Source organism: Canis lupus, chromosome 9 (genome assembly GCF_003254725.2).
Source record: "Canis lupus dingo isolate Sandy chromosome 9, ASM325472v2, whole genome shotgun sequence".
In the NCBI taxonomy this organism is placed as follows: Eukaryota; Metazoa; Chordata; class Mammalia; order Carnivora; family Canidae; genus Canis; species Canis lupus.
The window spans coordinates 14,649,661-14,657,179 of record NC_064251.1 but is presented as its reverse complement, the minus strand read 5'-3'; positions in this window follow the sequence as shown (position 1 = coordinate 14,657,179).

The window sequence follows — 7,519 nt, the reverse complement described above, 5'->3', positions numbered from 1 at the left end:
CAAGTTGTTAACTTCTCTGAGCTTCAATTTGTTCATCTCTAACATGCAGAAAATACCGACAGCCAACATTTCTGTTGTGCTTAGTTGTATGGATGTTGAGTTGAGTAGTTGGTGGGTGGTTTTTGAGCTGACATGCAGCAGCAACAAGAGGCCATAAGAAGACTTTTCCAGGCAATTGGGATCCCACGTCTAAGCTCTAAGGTCCTCAAAGGGCTTCAGGGTGGAATAAAGTCAATGGTTGGTAAAACATTGACTCAGAGCCTGGAATAGGATAAGCACTTGGCCACATTTATAGTAGTTGTTGCAACTGGTGCCTGGACGTGCACCTATAGGGGCGTCCTTGTAGTTGCACTCAAGGACACCCTAGTACACGTCTTGACTACTGTACGGATCCACAGGATGTCAGAGCCCATGACCCTCCCCATAAAAGGAGGGCCCGTACATAGTATGTTTACACGTCCATCCTTGAGTGAGAAGAGCTTGTGAATATGCATTACTTTCACGCAGGACTTGTTTACAAAACCAGGTCCCTCGGCCTTCTCTTTGGATCCCAGTCTCATTCATGTGAGGGGCCCTGCAGAGCTGGGAGGAGGAGCAGTAGCCGCAGCCAGGCCAGGGGTGAACCCAGGGAGGCCGCAGGTCCAGGAGGAAACGAGGCTGCGCACGGCGCCATCTAGTGCCCGACGTGACAAGGGTCCAGCAGGACCTTCCAGCTCAGTCTGAAAGGCACAGTTAAGTTCTCCCACTGGTGTGACTGTAGTAGATCCCATTTCTTTGCAATCACAAGGAGGTTGGAAGTGGGCTGGGATCCCAGGAGGGTGCTTTTAAGGAAGGGGCTCTATATAGATGCAGCAAATTTATCCAGAGCCACCCAATAGCCAAAGAGCTGACGGACGGAGAGCTGAGAGGGTCTCGCACAGGAGGATTGCCTTTTCTCTGGAAAACACGGATGTCAGGGGAGCCACCAGCTGTTCGTTTCTTCCTTTCAACTTTACTGCAAGGAGAGAATAAACGGAGATGCTTGACTAGGAACCCAGGGGGGAAAACGAACTGCAAGGGTGTATGAGGTTTTGGTTTCACGGTGAGGCTGTTCTCTTTGGGGCCTGAATGTTAGATTAGGAGATGTTTGAATATGGTTAAAGATCATTTTTTTAAAAAATTGGTACTACCAGGTGTTTGTGTTTTTTAAATGGCTCATCTGTAAATGGGACCTGCTGCAGGGTCTGGGCCCAGCGGCGGGGAGAGGACCTGGTTGGGCTGGTGCCGGGGCTTGAATCTGCCTTCTCTGCTCCCCCAGGGTCATGCGGGCTTTCCAGCCCCAATGAGGTCACCCCACCAGTCAGGTTCTGCTGCAGCAACAGAGAATTGCCTCAGTTTCTCTGTTGGTGTATAAGAGGGCCTCGGCATCTGATAAAGTCAAGGCCGCACAATCTCCCAGGAGCCCCATGTCACTTCTGGCTTCTGAGCAACTTCCTGTCCGCTCAGGTCACAACCCGAAGGTGCAGTAACCCACCCAGGTGTACAGTCCTGGGCCTTGTCAGTCTAAGGTATGCAGTGCTTGGGCCCCTACCGGATCCTGAGCTTTCACGCATATTCAGGCTGGTGCTTCTCTTGGCTCAAACCTCCCATTTGCCTCTGAAACCTGTTTCACTGGAGAGAAATTTGCTCACATCCCTCACCTCTTCACAGACCCTCCATTTCCTCACCCTGGCTGGAGCCTGGCCCTCCTCTTTATTTATTTACTTTTTTAAAGATTTTATTTATTTATTCATGAGAGACACAGAGAGAGAGGCAGACACAGGCAGAGGGAGAAGCAGGCTCTATGCAGGGAGCCCGATGTGGGACCCAATCCTCAGTCTTGAGGACCACGCCCTTGGGCGAAGGCGGCGCCAAACTGCTGGGCCACCCAGGCTGCCCCCTGGCCCTCCTCTGAGGATCTTCTTTTCTCACATTTCTCCTGAGTGGAGACTTCCCATACCTCTGAGCTGGGTGGGCATTGGGCATTGGCTGGTCCTCCTGGCTTCAGTGTCTTGGAAGCAAGCCCACCCTCAAGTGCCGTGCCCCCCGCCAAGGCCTATGCCGACTTCCCATCCCAAGGCCATTGCCCAACTTGGAATTCCTAAAGGACTTTGACTTTGTCTTCCTGTCTACCTCTACCTTTCCTGCCCCCTGTCTCTTGCTGCCAGCCCCAGTGGCCCCCAGAAGACCCAGCTAAACCTGAGCCTCAACATCTGCTCATGTCCTCAAGCTGTAAGAGTCTTCTTCGCCTTCACACCACCACTCACACCTGCAGCCAGATCTTACTTTGTCACCATGCAATACTGTTCCACCTCCATGTTCTTATCTCCAGAATCTCCCCGGACCACATTCCTGTCTCCTTCCATCAAGGCTGGACCCCAAGGTCAAACACTTCCTCATCCAGTCCCTCAATGTCCCTTCTTTGCCCTTGCTATGCACACTTAGTACCCCCACCCCCAATAGGCTAGGTCTCTTCTGCAGCCTGCAGCCCTAGCCAAGGGCAGTTGCCTCAGCCTACAGTAACCCATGAATGAGATGGAGTTGAGGAGGGGCAGATCTGTCTGACAGAACCAGGGAGAATCTTCACCTTGGATATTCAGGGGAAGGATGGTGGAGGCTGGGAGTGATATGTTGGAACTGAAATGAGCTAAAAGTTGGCTCATAAAGCATTGGACCCCCGATACAGAAGGACAGATTGTAGTAATCAGAAGACTCTTCTCCAAAGATATCCAGGGGCCCCAGAGCAAAGACCTCTGCCCTCTGGCATTTAAGGGCTTCCCATAAAATAACTTAAAAACAAGGCTTGCCAGATGACAAGCTCTACTTATCAACACAGGGCCTCAATCAGCTTTTTATTGGCTCATTTTTTAGTATGTCTAACCCATCAAGCCTCAGCCACACTTAGGAAAATCTGCAACTTGAAAAAGAGAGATCAGGATAAACTGAAATTACCCAGAAGGATATAGATTCATGATACGGGGAACTGAAGAAAACCTTTAAAAAAAAAAAAAAAACCACACACCTAATTTGTATCCTCAAATATGAATTTCCCCAGGGATCAAGAGTGCTTGGAAATGAAAAATGATTGCTGAAATGAAGAAAAGTGTCCTGGTACATTTGGAAAATAAATCCAAAGACTTTTCCAGAAGGAAGAAAATCAACAAATGTGATATAAGAAATAAACCATAGGCATCATGGAGGGATCAAACCCAGAGATCTAACATCCTACTTTGAAAGTTCCAGAAAATAAAAACAGAAAATGGAGGGGAGATAATTATTTAAAAATGAGACAAGCCAATTTCTCCTGGCAGAAAGACACAAGCCGTTGAGCTGAAAGGACAGTGTTCCAGCTCAAGGAAATAAGACTGACGCGCAGTCATGTCTTTGGGAACAAGCAATAAGGAGATCCTCCCCAAAGTTTCCATGGAACGTACCCTGCTGGGGGTGGGAGGGGTGCTGGTGGTCTCTGACTGAGGGCTTGACCACCTTCCTTTGGGGAGCCAGTAGCTAAGAAAACCAGATGATGAGCCCTTCTTCTCACCCCCACTCTCAAGGAATGTGATGACCAGCTATTTCTCAGCCCTGGGGACTGGCTTGTGGAAACCAGGATTTTTAATTTTAATTATTTAGTTTAAAAAATATTTTATTCAGAGAGAGAGAGAGAGGAAGCACACAGGGGGAGAGGGAGAAGCAGACTCCCCACTGGGGAAGGAGCCCGATACCGGGCTCAATCCCAGGACCCTGAGATCATGACCTGAGCCAAAGGCAGACGCTTAACCAACTGAGCCACCCGGGTGCCCTGAAACCAGGATTTTAAAAAAGCATATGCAATATCATTCAAGTTTGGACTTAAAAACTGATATACATTTATTTTTAATAGGTGAGAGACACACCAAAGCATTAAAGGTACTTCTCTTATGAGCTTCCTTTCTATAATAAGCACTATGGTCTAGATCAATGAACTTGGGTTCTTGAACTTTGGGGTGTGCCCAAATCACCTGGAAATCAAAAAAAATGCAGAGGCCTGGGCTTGTTGAAGCAGGATAGGACCCGGGCCTGTGTAGGTTTCCCCTTTCCCACAACACGAAGCTGATATGATCAGAGTTCAAAAACCACTGACCTAGCTAAAAACTCTGAGACCTACAAACAACAGCGCTGGGTTTGTCATCCATCCTGTCTAAGAGGGTTTCCTTTCCAACCAACAAGCCAATATTGCCACCCAACCACTGAAAGTGACAAAACATGGCTCATGTGTTGGAAGGGAAAGCAATATTTGCTCAGCAATAGCTGTGGTTCACTGTCCTGATCCCTGTCTCCTCTCTCTGTAGCACCAGAATGACAAGGTGGGCTTCTGAGCCTCCTGGAGTAAAGATCAGACCCTCAGCCAGCTCCATGCTCATGGGGCCTAACCTAAATTATCCACCTTCTGCCCCTTATTCCCTGCCTTTGCTCCCCCTAAAATTGTCCAGGGGAGGGCATCTGAGTGGCTCAGTGGTTGAGCGTCTGCCTTCGGCTCAGGTAGTGATCCTGCGGTCCTGGAATCAAGTCCTGCATCGGGCTCCCCCCAGTGAGCCTGCTTCTCCCTCTGTTTCTCTCTCTATGTCTCTCAAGAATAAATAAAATCTTAAAAAAAAAAAATTGTCCTGGGGAGAGTGGATGCTAACAAGAGGGACTCTCCTTCCCACCTTCACCCTCCTCTGGTCCCTGCCAACTAGATGTCCCAAGCCCTGGGAGTGACCACAATGAGCCCAACAGGCCCTGTGGGGTCAAGGGAAGGCTGTGTGTTTGCGGGCAGGGGGTGCTATTGCCCTGCCCCTCCCACCTTCCCTTGCCAGGTTCAGCCACTTTTCATCAGGGGTCACCCTGAGCACCGCTAACCATCAAACCATCAGGTGGACCACAGGTAACCACAGAAGCCAAGCGGGGCATTCAGTGATGGGGGAGGCAGGTGGGTGGGGGAGCAGCAGGCAGAGAATCCAACTTCTTTCCCCCCTCAGATTGTTGACAGCACGAACTTTTTAGCTGGCTTAAGTCACGAATGGCTCAGCACTGTCCTTCACCTTTCAGATGGCACGTAGTAGCCTTTTCTGGGATACTTTCTTTTTAAAAAAGATTTTATTTATTTAATCATGAGAGACACAGAGAGGCAGAGACTTCGGCGCAGAGAGAAGCAGGCTCCCCATGGGGAGCCTGATGTGGGACTCGATCCCAGGACCCTGGGATCATGACCTGAGCCGAAGGCAGATGCTCAACCACTGAGCCACCCAGGTGCCCCTTTTTGGGATACTTTCTACCAAAGTGTTAGTCAAGATGGTGTCAGCTGGGCTGCAGTAATTAACCCAGACATCTCAGTGGCTCAACACATGTGGGTTTGTTTATTTATCTATCTATTTATTTATTTAGCTGATGAGAAGTCTGTTGTAAGCCAGGTGACTTTTCAGGACAGCTTGCCTTCTGGGTGGTGACTGCACGATTCAGGTTGTTTCCATTTTGTGTCTTCTCAATACGTGGCCTCCACGATGGCCCATCACTGTTTCAGTGAAAAAGAGAGCTGGAGGGTTGTGCCCCAGCTCTTCAATGCTTGTCAGAATGCCAAGCCACTCACCTTCAATGCCACTCAGAAGTGGCACATATTGCTTCCACTGCCACCCACTGGCCAGTTAGTCATGTGCCCCAAACTAATTTTTAGGCGAGGCCGGGAAAGTCCTCTTCCTAGGAATCCAGAAAAAGGACAATAAAATAAAATAAGAGTTGATGAAAACATTCTCTCTGCCACTCTAAACCTCATTTTAAAAAGATTAAAGGCAATAATTTGAGATTCCTGTTAGTACATGGTTCTTTTTGGTTTTGTTTTTTTCAGTAGGCTCCGGACCCAACATGAGACTTGAACACACGACCTTGAGATTAAGAGTCACACGCTCCACAGACGGAGCCAGCCAGGCGCCCGCCGTATATAGTATATGAAAAGCCCCTGAGTGGTGTTGCGGTGAATAGGAAATCTGTCTTTCATCCATCATTGCCCAAGTTATTTTTGTCATCGAGCCCTTTTTCTAAGCGCAATATTCCTTGGAACTGGTCCTTGGAACTGGTATACTGAAGCGCAAACTTGTCCTAAGTAAGTCAACTATGGCTTGTTTTAACCACTCGTAGTGCACCTGTGCCTGCAACACCAGACGCCCCTGGCAGGATCCCAGAGGACACCACCCCAGCCACCCTCCTCTCGTCAACAGCTCCTTTGCGGAGCCTCCCCTCCCCACTTCCTGTGATTCACACCCGGTCAGGCAGCCTTTTCCAGGAACTTATGGTGGCCAGGGGTGGGCCTCAGTCACAGATGCTTATTGAGAAGGGACCGGAGTTCAACTTCCGACCCAAGGAAGAATTTATTCCCTATATAAATTTATTCCTCATCCTAAAATGTTCAGGATGATGCCCTTCCCCTCTATTGGGTTCCTCCAGAGGCCCAGTGCTCACTCACTTGCCAAGCCTCCTCTGGCATCGTGGGGGCAGGTCAAGCTCCCGTTGGGACCATGTTCCCCACGAGGCCGGCCTAAATCCTCTGGAGCATGAGAGCAAAGCCAGTTCCTCATGTGACAGACGTCTGAGGTCCCAACAGCTCTCCCAAAGTGTCTGTGACCGTTTCCAAGCTCCTCACGGCCCTGCCCTCCACCCCCAACCCCATCGTCATCTTTTGGGTTTGAGCTCGGCCTTCCAGCTTCTTGAGATCTTCTGGAACCTCGATGGGCAGAGTCCCGTTGGCAATCAGGCACTCTTTCTAGGTTTGTGTTGCCAGCAGGCAAACCCAATGAGCGTCCTTCCGTGGTTTCATCCAAATCACTGAGCAGGCCTGAGTGAATCTGGAAAGGCAAAGGTTGGGGAGGGCAGGGAAGAACACCTACTGGGCTCACTCGCCAACCCTCTCAGAGGCCAAGTTCACTCAGCTACTGTCCTGCTGGCCCAGCCTCTTCTGTTTCTGGAACCTGCTCCCTCTACCCCATGCCATCTTTTATTATGGTTCTCCAGGGGCTGCCACGTTCTTACCAGCTCTGCTCCCTCCACCAACAGCTAACTGGCCCAGACACAAGCTCATCGCCTGAACTGTGGCCTTGGCAAAGGGTCTAGTCAGTGTCTCCCTAAAGCGAAAGATGTTGTATGTTTTTGGTCTGAAGGGAAATGTTGGTTGGCAAGGGGAGAGAAATAAGGCTGGCGTGTGATTAGGGCACAGGGTGCCCCGGCACAGTGCCTGGCCCAGTGGGAAGGGCAGACAGGCGGGGCTGTTAGTTGGCTCTTCATGAGCTCTCGGAGCTCAGGCACGCATCCGGCACAAACGACAGATGGGACAAATAACGAAAAGAGTACAAGTTAGGTGCCTTTGCTGATGAAATGCTGCCCTTGCACATTTACTTAATGGAACGTATCAAACATTCAGAGAAAAGCACCCTCTTTGCTGCCCAACACTGACCCAGCAGGCCCAACAGCAAACCCTGCCTCGGTGGTCCAGAAC